General features: G+C 45.2%; 1 protein-coding gene, 2 pseudogenes and 2 gene segments (V, D, J or C); all 5 read right to left on the reverse strand.

The window, feature by feature from the left end:
- The window catches only part of LOC109439166 (immunoglobulin lambda-1 light chain-like), a 556,184-nt gene that overhangs the window by 186,585 nt on the left and 351,279 nt on the right, over positions 1-18,320 (reverse strand). The window lies entirely within an intron of this gene.
- The window catches only part of LOC109439815 (putative non-functional immunoglobulin lambda variable 1-50), a 364,704-nt gene that overhangs the window by 177,814 nt on the left and 168,570 nt on the right, over positions 1-18,320 (reverse strand).
- LOC141569198 (immunoglobulin lambda variable 2-18-like) overlaps positions 1-18,320 on the reverse strand; it is a 197,741-nt gene that overhangs the window by 149,246 nt on the left and 30,175 nt on the right.
- Positions 4,017-4,707, reverse strand: LOC148757298 (immunoglobulin lambda variable 3-25 pseudogene; annotated as a pseudogene). The gene is made up of 2 exons (XR_016022460.1): positions 4,601-4,707; positions 4,017-4,447 (listed from the first exon to the last, which is right to left on the reverse strand). The product of XR_016022460.1 is annotated as an immunoglobulin lambda variable 3-25 pseudogene (transcript).
- LOC109439744 (immunoglobulin lambda variable 3-25 pseudogene) lies at positions 5,589-12,635 on the reverse strand (annotated as a pseudogene). Its single transcript, XR_016022461.1, has 3 exons — positions 12,530-12,635; positions 12,051-12,377; positions 5,589-5,719 (listed from the first exon to the last, which is right to left on the reverse strand). The product of XR_016022461.1 is annotated as an immunoglobulin lambda variable 3-25 pseudogene (transcript).

Raw genomic sequence — 18,320 nt, forward strand, 5'->3', positions numbered from 1 at the left:
GTGTAGAGCATGAAATGTACCGGGTATTCCCTGCACAGATGTGCTGTACTTCTGAAACACGCACCAGATTCTACAGACTTAGTATGAAATTATGTAAAATATACTAATATTTTTATATCTAATCCATATGGAAATGATAATATTTTCAATCAATTGAATGAAACAAAATACATTTTGAAAACTAATTCCAGCTGTTTCTTCTAATCTTAAATGTAGATCCCACAAAAATTTAAATTACCTACATGGTACGATTTTCTTTTTCCTATTGGAAAGAGCTGTACTGCAAAGTAATCATATGTCACTTGCTTTTGAAACAGGAGAGGGAACTTTCTGGCACCTGAAAGAGAGGCCACGTTTTAGCTTAGAAAATACAATGAGAGGCCACAGGATGGTGGTAAAGACCAGGGACTCTAGGGTCACAGGACCTGGGTCCTGCTGCTGGGTTGGCCACTTTCTAGCTCTGATTCAGACGAGGTGCTCTGCCTTTGTTCCTCAGCTTCCCCATCTGTGAAATGGGGTGATGACGAGAATGCTTGTCTCACAGTATTTGCGATCAAACACTGTAATAAATATGAAGTCCTGTCGATGGTTATGATATGTATTAAGCACATACGAATGTTTACTTCTCTTCCTTGTATTAATATCATTAATTCTCATCTTTATACTTAATATAAACTAGATCATCAGAATAGTGAAAGGAGGAAATTATTGAAATAGAAAGTTTGGTTTTGGGACATTTGACTTAGCAAAATCTGTCAGCTACACCAAAATGAACACATGTGCACACACACGCACACACACATGCACATGCACATGTGCACATGTACACGCACACACGCACCCACGCGCACACGCACACACAGAGGCCCACAGATACACTGACCTCTGCACAGGTCACAGGGGACACATTCAGCAGCCTGATGACATGCTCACTAAGCCTTGGGCCCAGGGACGTGGTCCTGTTTCTCAATAGAAACATCACGGCCGTCCCGGCAGAGCTACAGCAGAGCTGCTTCGTGCCTGTGGAGATCTGGGGGGTGTGTCATCTCATCTCCCTTATCTCAGTAGAGTGAGCCCTAGTGTGACTCCCGGCTCTGGGAGAGGTTCCCTAGTTCTGCAGAAACTGAAAACCTGCCCTGCACACATTGACACGGTGTGTGTCCTCTGACCGTCCACGTGGGGCAGCTTGGATGCCTGGGTAGCAGGTGAGGCTGATGGGCCTCAGGGCAGGGGCTGCTGTCACTGAGGGGAAAGGACTCTGGGGCACAGAGGGCAGGGGAACCTCACACAGATCCCTCCAGGTCAGTCCAGATAGTCACAAGGTGCAACTTAATGAGGTCCTAGACTTGCCACATCCACACACAGTTGAGCTGAGTGAAGAAAACTGGGAACTGTGGTTGGAGGAGAAGCAGGTCAGCTTTGAATGTGGGTCTGTACCAGGAAGGCAGCTGCCACTGAGTCATTCACTGAAAATATGAGGTCCTTGCCTCACCTATGGCCTGGCTGGGAGGCGATGGACGCCACCTTGTCATGTGTCATGATTTGCTCGCTGTGGTGACGTCAGAGATCAAGGATGGAGCCTGGACATCCAGGCTCAGGAGGGTTCATTCCGGGGCGGAGCAGAGTCCTTCTGGGCTGTCAGTTACGCCCCCCTCTTCTCTGAGAGTTTGCTGGTGCACCCCAACCTGCAGGCCTCCTAGGACTGGGTGGTGCCCACCATGGCAGTGACAGTATTGGTGGATGAACTCTGTCCCCCAAATGTATATGTTGAAGTCCTAACCCCAAGGCCTTAGGATGGGATTTTATTGGAAATACGATTGTTGCAGATGGAATTATTTCATTTAAGACGAGGTCATACAGGAGTAGGGTGAGCCCATGATCCCATTTGAGTGCTGCCCGCATTTAAAGGAGAAATTTAGAGACAGACACTCACAGGGAGAATGCCACGTGAAGATGGAGGCAGGATCTACAAGACAGGGCACCACAGATGCCAGCAAACCCCCAGGAGCTAGAGGACAGGCAAGGAGCAGATTCTCCTTCACATCCCACAAACCCAACCCCACTGACAACTGATCTCAGACTTTCAACCACAAAACAGTGAGACAATCAATCTGCACAGTCAGCCCCCAGTGTGTGGTGTCTGTTACTGCAGCCCAGGCACCTACACAGCCCCCGCTGAGGACACTACTGCTCTCAGGACATGAGCAGCTGTTTCTGTCTCTGTGCTCACAACCCCCGGGGAGGGGCCTCCTGCCAGGAGCTTCCCTCCCCTGAAGGGTCTGAGTCTCCTCCCAGGAGCCTGTCTCAGTCCCCAGGCGGCACAGTCTGTCCAAAATCTAAGACCCTCCGTCTCCCTACCTGTTCCCTCTGGGGTCACGGTGAGAAAATATGCACTTGGCCTCCAGTGTGTCCTGTCCCACAAGAACGTTCTGTAGTTTCCAATGTGAGTATACCGCGATGGTAAATACTCAAAGTATTTACCAGCTCTCACCACAGGGCTAGTCACAGAAATGAAGATGAAAGGCATAACAAGCATTTCTTCCATATATATATATATATATATATATATATATATATATATATATATATATATAGCATATGTATTAATCATATAATTTTGTATTATTCTCATTCCGTTTTTATTTAACATAAGATGTGTTAACTGTAGTTAACTTTGTATCTCAATGTTTAAGTTATACAATATGAAATCAGCAGGAGAAAATAAATACCACTGGCAGACAAAATAGTGTTTGTATCCTCTTGTGGGAAAGGATGAGCATGTTATTGGTCGTTCACGGGGTAGTTTTATTATATGGCTTCGGTATTCTGTTGATTTGTGGTATGATGTTTGTGGAGATGTAAGTGGGTTTCACATTGACAAGGGGTGAATTGTGCTGGCTTATTAAGTGTCAACGTTGACAGGCTGACCTGTATTTCACAGAATTACTTTCTATATTTCTGGTTAGGGTGGGTGTGAAGAGAGATTCTTGTGCACGATCTGGAGGGTAGAAGTGAGGCAGCGCCCACTGTGTAGCTCACACCGTGGTTGTGTGTCTGCTGGGTCACGTTGTAGGAGGAGGGGACGGTCCCGATTCCCCTGGACTCACCGTCAGGATGGACCTGACTCTCCTGTCTTTCAGAGCCCAGGGCACCTAGTGCGTCAGGCTCTTTCTCATTCTACAAAATACAAGGAACAATCAGGTCTCTCTGGGGACTTTGACGTGCACATTGAGGATTTAGGTGAGAACCAGAGCTCTGTGGGCGTATAGTGGCCTCCTTGGCCCTGGTGACCATGTTGGGGACAGCTGGCCCTCTTAGGTTGGGTTCACTGGAGGTAGACTGAGATGAAGAATTGGGCATGTGCAGAAAATCTGGAAGGAAGTGCGGAGTTGACACTAGGAAGAAGGAAAAGGTGACACACATGAGGTTACACAAGAGACCTCAGACTTCTCCAGGGCACACTAAAGCTGTCACCTTTCAGTCATGCTAATTGAGGCAGGGCCTGGGGACCTTGGCCCCAGATGGTCATTACACTGACCTCTCTGAGAAGGGCGTGAACCTGATTCATGATTCGTTCTCTGAACCAACAGCACTTCCCAGTGAGGGCAACACTGAGACCTGCCAGGGTCCCCAGCAGTGGTGTGTGTGTGGGGGGGGTGAACCCAGAAGAGGGACCTAAGTGGACACCACAGTGTCCACAACACTCCTTTGCTCCGCTCAGAATCCCAAGGTGCCCCATGAGCCTAGGGCTTCAGGAGTTCAGATGAGCTGGAAAATTCTGGGGTCTAACCCTAGTCATTTATATGAAAGAGTGGCCCAGTGATCACCATATGGAAATGAAGGGACAATGACCATGGATGGATGTCTCCTCTGTCTTCCCACTTAATCCTTTGTTCCCAACTCACACCCCAGACTAGACAACACCATGTAGCCTGGTCCTGCCAGCCCTGAATCCACTCCTGATTCAGTCTATGCAGCGCTGCCTGGGGGCTGGGAGGAGGGGCAGCCTGGGGATCTCAGATCTGGGGACCTGGGTCAGACGTACTCATGGCTTTATCACCAGTCCTCCTGGGGCTGGAGGAAACTGTGACATAGATGGGGTAGGAGGTTATTGTCTCACTTCCCCATCTGCCTGTGTCACTGTGAGCATTACCACTGCTGTCCCATGACTGACAGTAATAGTCAGCCTCGTCCTCAGCCTGGGCCCCGCTGATGGTCAGGGTGGCCGTGTTCCCCGAGTTGGAGCCAGAGAATCGATCAGGGATCCCTGAGGGCCGGTCGGTGCTATCATAGATGACCAGCACAGGGGCCTGTCCCGGCTTCTGCTGGTACCAGTGCACATCATATCCCTCCTCGATAGCATCTCCAGAGCAGGTGATCCTGGCCGTCTGTCCCAGGGTCACTGACACCGAGGGTGGCTGGGTCAGTTCATTGGAAACCACGGAGCCTGCAAAGGGGAGAAGAGAGGTTCTTGAAAATGAAGGACCCATGCCCATGAGGCTCACCTTTAGGCTGCGTCTGGGCTGAGCTTAGGCTTTGGGGCAGGCCTGCTCAGTGTCCTGTGGGGGTTGAGACTGCAGGAAGGGCCTGGGGTCCACACCTGTACAGAAAGTGAGGAGGGGGAGCAGGAGAGACGTCCAGGCCATGGTGGTGATGCCCTAGAACCGTGCTTCCTGAGACCTCACAGAACGGCTGGGCTCCCCCAGGGCCTCTTATTCCCTTCAGTCCTTTGGGGCTGTGATCATTTGGTGTTTATGCAAATGTCCTCCTCATCTGAGGCTCCAAATGGAGGAGCTAAAGAGATCATTCTTTCCACATGATGGGGCAGGACAGGTGACTGAGGAGGAAGGAAAGAGCGCCCAGCTTCTTCTAAGCTGCTTCTCAGGTCATAAAATCAGCCACGGACTCTAAGTTCCATAATCACAGTCACCTTTCTGGGGTCTGACCACACATGACCGCTGTCCCAGACCCTCCTGTGCTGTGGTCTGTCCTGGGCTGGCCCAGTGGGGCTGCGGGCCTTCTAGGAACCTGCCCATGGGGCTGGGCCGGGCCCTCTGAGACACAAGTGACAACACCTGGTTCAGCAGATGGTGGTCCATACAATCTGTCCTCTTCCTCCTCCTCCTTCACATCCCTCTGTGTCCCCCCACATTTTCCCCCCATCGTCGACATTTCATTAGAGCACAGTTCTGTGTTAGGATGTTTGTTCACTGTTTCGTGTATGGTGGTTTCTTTGTTAAATATCCATTTGCTTTAGAAGATTCACACCAACTCCTCATCTCATTTTATACCTGGTGTTTGTCTACTTTCTCTGACACCCCGCATCAACAATAGACTACCAAGTGTCTTATCAACTCGTGGATCCTTTAAAAAAATTTTCATCAGTGTTTCAAGTAAGCTTGTTATAAGGACCTTGAGAACCCCAGCTTTAGACTCCATGTTCTCTGGGAGGGTCTCTACAGGGTCATGGTCTCTGCATAGGCTGTGAGCGCCGGGGACCAGATAGGCAGTGGTCCCTCCACTGAGGCAGATCCTGTCACCGAACAAGGACAGCCCAGTGTCAGCGCTGTGACCTGAGGAGTGAGAATCTATTTCACTTTGAGAGAGTCTCCGTAAGGGTCTGTGATGCCCCATCCAGGGTCCAGGGGCTCCGAGTGCTTCTTCCCACCCCCTGAGATGACCCCGGGCAAAGGTGCTGCAGCCTCCAGGTCAGAATGTACTTGGAGGTGGGAGAGAGAGGCAGAGGGTGAGGTCAGAGTGTCTCTGGACGTGCCCAGTACAGAGTGTCAGCTTCCTGAGATCCCTCCTGGACAATGAGGGACCCACATTTCAGGTGAAGCACTCGCTGTGCCTGGGTCCTGCCAGTGTCCAGGGGTGACACTGAGACACAACATGGTCTTTGGGTCTCAAGGGGATGGGATTGACTTCCTGAAATCCAGTCCCTGCACTGACCCCTGGACACTGCTGACCCCGCAGCTGGTGTCCCTCTGAGTCTCTAACTGGGCAGTCCCATCCTCTGTCCTGGCTGCCCTGGCTGCAGCTCTGCTGCCCCCTGCTGGTGGAGAACTCAGACCAGGCGCTTCCCTCCTGCAGGTCACCTAAGAGGGTGCGACCCCCTGCCCTGTCTAGCCCAGCACAGAGCAGTCACATAGGAGGTGCAAGGAGGCAGGGAGGTGCAGTTCTGGTGACCGTGTCCCAGGGTTAAAATGCCCTAGCTGGTAATTTGGTGTGTTAGAAGAATGGAGGATGCAGGATAAACTCTGTTCTTTTGCAAGGTGTCAAGTTCTGTAGAAACCCATGTGACACCCTATAGGGACCCAGGCTTCCTATATATTTAATAACCCAAACTACCTTTCCCTTTACCCCAATAAGGGCTGTTGGGTCCCAAGATCTTTCTGGCACTGAAACTCAGTTGTGCATTTAAATGGTCATTATTACCATCCCGGTAGCATTATTTTACCTTCATCTCACACGTCCCAGAGTGTGTAAGGGGAGGATGTGTACACTGGCTTCGTCTGCCTTTTGCTGAGACTGGGAGTTTCCTGCTGACATAGATCTGGGTGCCCATTCCCACCACGGAGAAGTCAGAATCTGGAATCTGCTGATTCCCTCTCCTGAGTTCTGGAGAGGACAGACAGGAGATTCAAGACCTGAGCCTCAACTGAGTTCCTACAGAGTCTCTCTTTAATTAGAAAGACCTTTCATTTCCCCTGTATCATTTGATTAAAAAAAAAAAGAGTTTCTAAAATTAAGTATAAAATTCCCCGTTTCATAGCAGACAAAGTTGAGAGCTATAGAGACTAAATCCCCAAGAAAAAAAGAAAAAAGAGGAGGCAATTTCAGGAGTGGAGCCCAGGGGTTCTGGGTTCCGATCTTGGCTCCTTGGGGCAGAGCTTCCAGAGGGCAGGTAGGGAGTGTGAGGGCCAGGCTAGGTGGTAGGGCTTGTGTCCTCTGGACTAAGATTTAATATGTATGCAAGGACCTTAGTTTAGATTATCATGTATTATTTGAAAATAGATACCAGATTTTCTGACAGATATTTTGACCAAATTTGATATGGAAAAAAAGCAAAATCTCTATCTCAATCAGCCGAACTAATGGGGGCACATCGCTGTCATCCACGTCTGCTTTTGTGGCATTGCCAGCTGGGGTTTGAACGCGGCCTTTCTCTTCCTAGTGAGTACTGGGAAATCACAGGAAGCCTTCTGTTAGGATCATAAAGCAACTGGACTCATGATTTGAGCAGTTTTTTCTCTCAAAGGACAAGTAGAAAATTCTACAATCAGATTTGTGCAGTTCAATTTCTATATCTCTGAGGAAGGGAAGGAGTGAGGGAGAAGACAGAAAGAGACAGCAAGAAGCAGAGAGAGGTTATGAATAAGAATTTTGTAAAACACTACTATATCTACAATAGCAGAATACAAGTTTTTTCAAGTACATATGGAAAATTCTCCAAAATTGACCATATTCTAGCCATTAAACAAGGGTCACTAAGTTGAAAAGATTGGAACCATACGAAGTATGACCACAATAGAATTAAATTTAAAATTGGTAACCTGATGAAAAGTGCAAAATAACAAATTATTTGGAAATTAAAGCATACATTTCTAAGTAAGCCATGAGTCAAAGAATTCACAACACATGAGGGGAGATCTAACAATATGGTGAATGTTTAAATTAAAAAAAAAATATTACAGTAAAAAACACACTGCCATTAATCCCCCTCAAAATGCTCCCCCTCGCTTCGAACACACTTGTCCCATCACTCTTGCCACTTTCTGAAGCAGTTCTGGACATCCTCTTTCATGAGTGTCTTTACTTCATCCTCCATCATGACAGCGTTTCATGGCACACATTGCTTCTGATATGGCAATTTCTGTCAAATAAAAACATTATGATGTGTCCTCACCCACCTTATTCACCAGACCTGGCACTATGTGACTTCTGACTCTTCCCCAAAGTCAAAATGATCATGAAAGGTAGACATTTTGAATCAATTCAGGACATCAAGGCAGCCACGACAGCACAACTAAAGACACTCACGAAAGAGGACTTCCAAAACTACTTCAGAAAGAGGCAAGAATGATGGCATAAATGTGTTCCAAGCGAGAAGGAGTATTTTGAGGGGGATTAATGTCAATGTGTCTTTCACTGTAATAATTTTTTTTAATTTAAGCATTCATTGTATTTTTTATCACACTTTGTAAATGATAAAAATATTGAATTTTCTAAAGACAAAAGTAAACATAACAAAATTTCAGGAATGCAGCTGAGGCAATAATTTGTGAAATTTTATACCTTTAAAAGCTGAACATTGGAAAGAAAGTTCTAGAATAAATAATCTAAGCTTCCACCATATGAACCTAAAAAAAGAAGAGTATATTAAACTCCTAGTAAGTAGAAAGAAAGAAAGAAAGAAAATAGATCTGAGCAGAATATCAATAAAATAGAAAATAGGCAAACAATGGAGAATGTCAATGAATCCAAATTTTGGCTGTTTGAACAGGGCAATACAATCAATAATGCTTTAGGTAGAGTGACCAAGAAAAAAAAAAAGAGAGAGAAGACAGAAATTACCCAAATCAGGAATAAAAGAAAAACTTCATTATAGACTTTCCAGATGTTGAAAGGATTATAGGGATTGTAATAACATTTAATCTTAACTTTTTAGATGACTTCTGTAACTGGACTAACTCCTAGAAAGACTTAAGTATCAAAATTGACTCATGAAGAAATAGAAAATCTGAATAGACCCATGACAAGACAAGACATTGAATTAGCAATTAAGTATCTTCCTGCTTAGGAAAGCCCTGTCCCAAATGGCTTCACTGGTAAATTCTATTAAATATTTAGGGAAGAAATAATACCAATCCTAAATAAAGTCTTTCAGCATATGGAGGCGAAGGGAACATTTTCTAACTCATTCTCTCTGGTCATTGTGACTCTGAGACCAAACCCAGACAAAGACATGACACAAAAGGAAAAAAAACTAGGCTAATGTCTCCCATGAGTGTGGACACAAAACCCTCAATTAATGTATGAAGCAGGACCGTCACGCAGGAGCTTTCCCCATACCTGTGAGCCCATGAGGACTTCCATTCCCTCATCCTCTTTCCACTGATATCCTCACCGTCTTACTATTCACCTTGATTTACCATGTGTGCCTGATTTTACCCTCAGCCTTGACACTGGGACCTACATCTTGGAGGCTGAGGTGGCAGAGGTGGGAGGGGTGAAGGGCATTTCTGTAGCTGCCTGGTCTATGCCCTATGGATTTCCTATGAGCTTCTTTGGGGAGCAGAGGGGGGAGTTGAAAACATACTGAGTTTGCACTTAGACTTTTGTGGTCGTAAAATTTCAAGTGGGTTTCTTGTAGGCTGCATTTGACAAAGTCTGGCTATAAAATTCAATCGGACAATAGCTACCTTTTAAATGTGGTATTTAACCATTTACAATGAACGTGATTAGTAATATAGTTCTGTTAAAAATACCGTCTTTATCAATTTGCGTTTTTTGTTTGTGTGTGTCCCGTCTGTTCATTGTTCAACTTTCCCTTTTTCTGTCTCCTTTTAAATTACTGAATATACTTTTATATTTTCTTATTATCTCCTTTGTTGGCTTATTTGCTATAACTGTTGTTTAAAAGGGTGTATTTTAATGGTTGGCATAGAGTATACAAGACATATCCAATTTAGCAAAGTCTACCTTCTAGTGATATTGTATCATTTCACATATAGCATGGGAACATTATGACGTGTTCTTCTTCCTCCCAAACTTTCGTGCTAACATTGTCATATATTTGCTTTAAGATACATTATAAACCACGGCATATATTGTTATTTGTTTTTTGTGTTAAGCAGTGCGATATTTTATAAAATTTAATACGTTGAAAAGATTCTATATTTATCCACACAGTGGCCATATCTGATGCGTTTCGTTTCTTTGTGTGAGTTCCCGTTTCTATCTCGTTCATTTTCCTCCTGACTGACCGAGGAGTTTCCTTTGTTCCTTCTTGTACTGAGGTTCTGATGGTGATCAATTCTGTAAGTTTTCGTATTTCTGAGAAAGTTTTATTTTGCCTTCCTCGTTGACATACATTCTCTGGGTACAGTTCAAAGTTGACAGATTTTTTGTTTGTCGTTGGTATTCTAAAGACACTGCTCCATTCTCTTCCTGGTTGTGTTTCTTCCATTGAAAACTTTACTCTGATCACGCTGGCTCTTCTCTGTACAGAACGTCCTTTCTCTAGGCTGCTGTTATGATTGTCTCTTCATCGCTGGTTTTAAGGACTTTGATTATGATATGTATTGATGGTTCCTTTATATTTTCTGTGCTTGGGGTTTGTTGAGCTTCTTGGATATGTGGGTTCTGAAGTTTCACCAAAACTACAGTATTTTTGGCCAATATTTCTTCAAATATTTTTTACCAACTACCCCCAACACTTTTTGCTTCAAAGCCTGAAATTGCATGTATATTTGGGTTGTTGAAGTTGTCCGATCACACACTGATGCTTCTGTTCATTTTTTGTCAAAGTCTTTTCTTTCTCTGTGGTTTCATTTATTTCTATAGTGAAGTGTCATCAATTCGCTATTTCTTTTTCCACTGCAGTGCTTAATATTCTGTCAATCTCAAGTGGAATTTTAATCTCAGACACTGTACTTTTCTTTTTTAAAAGTTTGACTTGGGTGTTGTTGTTTTTTTAATGTCTTCCTAGTCTGCAATTAACATAGTCAATCATTCCTTTACCTTCACAATAAAGTGGAATATAGTTATAATAACTTATTTTGCTTTCTTGCTGACAAATTCAATCACCTGTGATATTTCATGGTCAGTTTGGATTGATTGATTTTTTTGATTATTATGGGTCATATTTTCCTGCTTCCTTCCAGGAAATTTTGACAGGATTCAGGCCTTGTGAGTATTTCCTTGTTTACTGCATAATGTTTGTATTTCTATACATATTTTTGTCTTCTACATTGTTCTACATTCAGTGAAGTGAATGGAAACTTGCTGCTGCGCTTTCTTAGGTGGGACCCGAGCAGCATTCAGTCTCGGGCTGGTTTCCCCGCGAGTGAAGCAAAGCTCTTCTGACGAGTCAACCTGATGCCTTGATTAGGAGCTTTCCCACTCTGACCGCGGGACAAGCACGGCTTCTGATTGGTGTGTGAGCTCTGCACGTGCCCTCCAGTGTCTCTGGGTGGTTCCTCTTTGACCTCAGGGAGTTTGCTCCTAGGCTGTGGTCCTCAGGACTCATGGATGACTATTTGCAGTTCCCTGGAAGCAAACGGGGAGGGAGAATTGCCTGCACTGGGGTTTTGGGGTGATATTCCTGGAAGTCAGTTTAGGAGACAAGATTGGTGACATACAATGTGGTAATAATTGATGACTCAGCTGGGAGACCCTGCAAGGTCATCCTGAACTGAGGCAGGGACTTGGCATCTAGGCCTCAGGTGGTTCTTAGACTTGAGCCCACTCTCAGAGGGGGCATGACCTTGGGGGAGGCATCCTCTACAATGACAGCACTTCCCAGTGAGGGCTCAGCTGTGAGCTGCCAGGGTCCCCAGTGGCGGTAGGAGGGTGGTTTAATTGTGAGGAGGGGACAGTGGTGGATTGCACGGTGTTCAATGCACTGGTTGGCTCTGTGCAGAGTCCCAGGCTGCCATGGATCCTGGGGCTTCATGAGCTCAGATGAGCTGGATGGTTCTAAGGTTTATTCCAGGATGGGACCAATGAGTGTCCCAGTCACCATCAAATTGATATCCAGGGTCAGTTACCACTGGATGTATGTCTCCCTCTGTGTTTCCTTCTACTCACGCCCTTGGTCCCCAACTCACACCGAGGCTCAGACAACTCCAGGACAGCGTGGTCTTGCCAGCCCTGAATCCACTGCTGATTCAGCCTCTGCAGAGCTCCCTGAGGGCTGGAAGAGAGGGCAGCTTGGGGATCTCAGATCTGGAGATTGGGGTCAGACCCACTCATGACTTTGTCACCAGTCCTCCGAGGGCTGAAGGACAGTGTAACACAGATGGGGAAGAAAGTTTGTGTCTCACTTCCCCATCTGCCTGTGTCACTGTGAGCATTACCACTGCTATCCCATGACTGACAGTAATAGTCAGCCTCGTCCTCAGCCCGGGCCCCGCTGATGGTCAGGGTGGCCGTCTTCCCTGAGCTGGAGCCAGAGAATCGGTCAGGGATCCCTGAGGGCCGGTTGCTATCAGCATAGATGACCAGCACAGGGGCCTGTCCCGGCTTCTGCTGGTACCACTGCACAGCATATCCCTCCTCGATAGCATCTCCAGAGCAGGTGATCCTGGCTGTCTGTCCCAGGGTCACTGACACCGAGGGTGGCTGGGTCAGTTCATTGGAAACCACGGAGCCTGCAAAGAGGAGAGGAGAGGTTCTTGAAAATGAAGGACCCATGCCCATGAGGCCCCCTTTAGGCTGCGTCTGGGCTGAGCTTAGGCTTTGGGGCAGGCCTGCTCAGTGTCCTGTGGGGGTTGAGACTGCAGGAAGGGCCTGGGGTCCACACCTGTACAGAAAGTGAGGAGGGGGAGCAGGAGAGACGTCCAGGCCATGGTGGTGATGCCCTAGAACCGTGCTTCCTGAGACCTCACAGCACGGCTGGGCTCCCCCAGGGCCTCTTATTCCCTTCAGTCCTTTGGGGCTGTGATCATTTGGTGTTTATGCAAATGTCCTCCTCATCTGAGGCTCCAAATGGAGGAGCTAAAGAGATCATTCTTTCCACATGATGGGGCAGGACAGGTGACTGAGGAGGAAGGAAAGAGCGCCCAGCTTCTTCTAAGCTGCTTCTCAGGTCATAAAATCAGCCACGGACTCTAAGTTCCATAATCACAGTCACCTTTCTGGGGTCTGACCACACATGACCGCTGTCCCAGACCCTCCTGCGCTGGGGTCTGTCCTGGGCTGGCCCAGTGGGGCTGCGGGCCTTCTAGGAACCTGCCCATGGGGCTGGGCCGGGCCCTCTGAGACACAAGTGACAACACCTGGTTCAGCAGATGGTGGTCCATACAATCTGTCCTCTTCCTCCTCCTCCTTCACATCCCTCTGTGTCCCCCCACATTTTCCCCCCATCGTCGACATTTCATTAGAGCACAGTTCTGTGTTAGGATGTTTGTTCACTGTTTCGTGTATGATGGTTTCTTTGTTAAATATCCATTTGCTTTAGAAGATTCACACCAAGTCCTCATCTCATTTTATACCTGGTGTTTGTCTACTTTCTCTGACACCCGCATCAACAATAGACTACCAAGTGGCTTATCAACTTGTGGATCCTTTAAAAAAATTTCATCAGTGTTTCAAGTAAGCTTGTTATAAGGACCTTGAGAACCCCAGCTTTAGACTCCATGTTCTCTGGGAGGGTCTCTACAGGGTCATGGTCTCTGCATAGGCTGTGAGCGCCGGGGACCAGATAGGCAGTGGTCCCTCCACTGAGGCAGATCCTGTCACCGAACAAGGACAGCCCAGTGTCAGCGCTGTGACCTGAGGAGTAAGAATCCACTTCACTCTGAGAGAGTCTCCGTAAGGGTCTGTGATGCCCCATCCAGGGTCCAGGGGCTCCGAGTGCTTCTTCCCACCCCCTGAGATGACCCCGGGCAAAGGTGCTGCAGCCTCCAGGTCAGAATGTACTTGGAGGTGGGAGAGAGAGGCAGAGGGTGAGGTCAGGGTGTCTCTGGACAAGCCCAGGACAGAGTGTCAGCTCCCTGGGATCCCTCCTGGACAATGAGGGACCCACATTTCAGGTGAAGCACTCGCTGTGCCTGGGTCCTGCCAGTGTCCAGGGGTGACACTGAGTCTGACACAACATGGTCTTTGGGTCTCAAGGGGATGGGATTGACTTCCTGAAATCCAGTCCCTGCACTGACCCCTGGACACTGCTGACCCCGCGGCTGGTGTCCCTCTGAGTCTCTAACTGGGCAGCCCCAGCCTCTGTCCTGGCTGCCCTGGCTGCAGCTCTGCTGCCCCCTGCTGGTGGAGAACTCAGACCAGGCGCTTCCTTCCTGCAGGTCACCTAAGAGGGTGCGACCCCCTGCCCTGTCTAGCCAGCACAGAGAAGTCACATAGGAGGTGCAAGGAGGCAGGGAGGTGCAGTTCTGGTGACCTTGTCTCAGGGTTAAAATGCCCTAGCTTGTAATTTGTCGTGTGAGAAGAATGGAGGATGCAGGATAAACTCTGTTCTTTTGCAAAGTGTCAAGTTCTGTAGAAACCCATGTGACACCCTGTAGCGACCCAGTCTTCCTATATATTTAATAACCCAAACTACCTTTCCCTTTACCCCAATAAGGGCTGTTGGGTCCCAAGATCTTTCTGGCACTGAAACTCAGTTGTGCATTTAAATGGTCATTATTACCATCCCGGTAGCATTATTTTACCTTCATCTCACACGTCCTAGAGTGTGTAAGGGGAGGATGTGTACACTGGCTTCATCTGCCTTTTGATGAGACTGGGAGTTTCCTGCTGACATAGATCTGGGTGCCCATTCCCACCACGGAGAAGTCAGAATCTGGAATCTGCTGATTCCCTCTCCTGAGTTCTGGAGAGGACGGACAGGAGATTCAAGACCTGAGCCTCAACTGAGTTCCTACGGAGTCTCTCTTTAATTAGAAAGACCTTTTCATTTCCCCTGTATCATTTGATTAAAAAAAAAAAAAAGAGTTTCTAAAATTAAGTATAAAATTCCCCGTTTCATAGCAGACAAAGTTGAGAGCTATAGAGACTAAATCCCCAAGAAAAAAGAAAAACGAGGAGGCAATTTCAGGAGTGGAGCCCAGGGGTTCTGGGTTCCGATCTTGGCTCCTTGGGGCAGAGCTTCCAGAGGGCAGGTAGGGAGTGTGAGGGCCAGGTTAGGTGGTAGGGCTTGTGTCCTCTGGACTAAGATTTAATATGTATGCAAGGACCTTAGTTTAGATTATCATGTATTATTTGAAAATAGATACCAGATTTTCTGACAGATATTTTGGCCAAATTTGATATGGAAGAAAAGCAAAATCTCTATCTCAATCAGCCGAACTAATGGGGGCACATCGCTGTCATCCACGTCTGCTTTTGTGGCATTGCCAGCTGGGGTTTGAACGCGGCCTTTCTCTTCCTAGTGAGTACTGGGAAATCACAGGAAGCCTTCTGTTAGGATCAGAAAGCAATTGGACTCATGATTTGAGCAGTTTTTTCTCTCAAAGGACAAGTAGAAAATTCTACAATCAGATTTATGCAGTTCAATTTCTATATCTCTGAGGAAGGGAAGGAGTGAGGGAGAAGACAGAAAGAAACAGCAAGAGGCAGAGAGAGATTATGAATAAGAATTTTGTAAAACACTACTATACCCACAATAGCAGAATACAAGTTTTTTCAAGTACATATGGAAAATTCTCCAGAATTGACCATATTCTAGCCATTAAACAAGGGTCACTAAATTGAAAAAGATTGGAACCATACAAAGTATGACCACAATAGAATTAAATTTAAAATTGATAACCTGATGAAAAGTGCAAACTAACAAATTATTTGGAAATTAAAGCATACATTTCTAAGTAAGCCATGAGTCAAAGAATTCACAACGCATGAGGGGTGATCTAATAATATGGTGAATGTTTAAATTAAAAAAAAAATTATTACAGTAAAAAACACATTGCCATTAATCCCCCTCAAAATGCTCCCCCTCGCTTCGAACACACTTGTCCCATCACTCTTGCCACTTTCTGAAGCAGTTCTGGAAGTCCTCTTTCATGAGTGTCTTTACTTCATCCTCCATCATGACAGCGCTTCATGGCACACATTGCTTCTGATATGGCAATTTCTGTCAAATAAAAACATTATGAAGTGCCCTCACCTACCTTATTCACCAGACCTTGCACTATGTGACTTCTGACTCTTCCCCAAACTCAAAATGACCATGAAAGGTAAACATTTTGAATCAATTCAGGACATCGAGGCAGCCACGACAGCACAACTAAAGACACTCACAAAAGAGGACTTCCAAAACTACTTCAGAGAGAGGCAAGAATGATGGCATAATTGTGTTCCAAGCGAGAAGGAGTATTTTTAGGGGGATTAATGGCAATGTGCCTTTTACTGTAATAAATGTTTAAAAATTTAAACAGTCATTGTATTTTTTTTAATCACACTTTGTAAATGAGAAAAATACTGAATTTTCTAAAGACGAAAGTAAACCCAAAACATAACAAAATTTCAGGAATGCAGCTGAGGCAGTGATTTGTGAAAATTTATACCTTTAAAAGCTGAACATTGGAAAGAAAGTTCTAGAATAAATTATCTAAGCTTCCACCATATGAACCTAAAAAAAGAAGAGGATATCAAACTCCTAGTAAGTAGAAAGAAAGAAAGAAAATAGATCTGAGCAGAAGATCAATAAAATAGAAAATAGGAAAACAATGGAGAACATCAATGAATCCAAATTTTGGCTGTTTGAACAGGGCAATACAATCAATAATGCTTTAGGTAGAGTGACCAAGAAAAAAAAAGAGAGAGAAGACAGAAATTACCCAAATCAGGAATAAAAGAAAAACTTCATTATAGACTTTCCAGATGTTGAAAGGATTATAGGGATTGTAATAACATTTAATCTTAACTTTTTAGATGCCTTCTGTAACTTGGACTAACTCCTAGAAAGACTTAAGTATCAAAATTGACTCATGAAGAAATAGAAAATCTGATTAGACCCATGACAAGGCAAGACATTGAATTAGCAATTAAGTATCTTCCTGCTTAGGAAAGCCCTGTCCCAAATGGCTTCACTGGTAAATTCTATTAAATATTTAGGGAAGAAATAATACCAATCCTAAATAAAGTCTTTCAGCATATGGAGGCGAAGGGAACATTTTCTAACTCATTCTCTCTGGTCATTGTGACTCTGAGACCAAACCCAGACAAAGACATGACACAAAAGGGAAAAAAAAAACTAGGCTAATGTCTCCCATGAGTGTGGACACAAACCCTCAATTAACGTATGAAGCAGGACCGTCACACAGGAGCTTTCCCCACACCTGTGAGCCCATGAGGACTTCCATTCCCTCATCCTCTTTCCACTGATATCCTCACCGTCTTACTATTCACCTTGATTTACCATGTGTGCCTGATTTTACCCTCAGCCTTGACACTGGGACCTACATCTTGGAGGCTGAGGTGGCAGAGGTGGGAGGGGTGAAGGGCATTTCTGTAGCTGCCTGGTCTATGCCCTATGGATTTCCTATGAGCTTCTTTGGGGAGCAGATGAGGGAGTTGAATATGTACTGAGTTTGCACTTAGACTTTTGTGGTCGTAAAATTTCAAGTGGGTTTCTTGTAGGCTGCATTTGACAAAGTCTGGCTATAAAATTCAATCGGACAATATCTACCTTTTAAATGTGATATTTAACCATTTACAATGAACGTGATTAGTAATATAGTTCTGTTAAAAATACCGTCTTTATCAATTTGCGTTTTTTGTTTGTGTGTGTCCCGTCTGTTCATTGTTCAACTTTCCCTTTTTCTGTCTCCTTTTAGATTACGGAATATACTTTTATATTTTCTTATTATCTCCTTTGTTGGCTTATTTGCTATAACTGTTGTTTAAAAGGGTGTATTTTAATGGTTGGCATAGAGTATACAAGACATATCCAATTTAGCAAAGTCTACCTTCTAGTGATGTATCATTTCACATATAACATGGGAACATTATGACGTGTTCTTCTGCCTCCCAAACTTTCGTGCTAACATTGTCATATATTTGCTTTAAGATACATTATAAACCACGGCATATATTGTTATTTGTTTTTCGTGTTAAGCAGTGCGATATTTTATAAAATTTAATACGTTGAAAAGATTCTATATTTATCCACACAGTGGCCATATCTGATGCGTTTCGTTTCTTTGTGTGAGTTCCCGTTTCTATCTCGTTCATTTTCCTCCTGACTGACCGAGGAGTTTCCTTTGTTCCTTCTTGTACTGAGGTTCTGATGGTGATCAAGTCTGTAAGTTTTCGTATTTCTGAGAAAGTTTTATTTTGCCTTCCTCGTTGACATACGTTCTCTGGGTACAGTTCAAAGTTGACAGATTTTTGTTTGTTTGTCGTTGGTATTCTAAAGACACTGCTCCATTCTCTTCCTGGTTGTGTTTCTTCCATTGAAAACTTTACTCTGATCACGCTGGCTCTTCTCTGTACAGAACGTCCTTTCTCTAGGCTGCTGTTATGATTGTCTCTTCATCGCTGGTTTTAAGGACTTTGATTATGATATGTGTTGATGGTTCCTTTATATTTTCTGTGCTTGGGGTTTGTTGAGCTTCTTGGATATATGGGTTCTGAAGTTT

This window comes from Rhinolophus sinicus, chromosome 9 (assembly GCF_057876585.1).
Source record: "Rhinolophus sinicus isolate RSI-liver-muscle chromosome 9, RSI-T2T, whole genome shotgun sequence".
Taxonomy (NCBI): domain Eukaryota; kingdom Metazoa; phylum Chordata; class Mammalia; order Chiroptera; family Rhinolophidae; genus Rhinolophus; species Rhinolophus sinicus.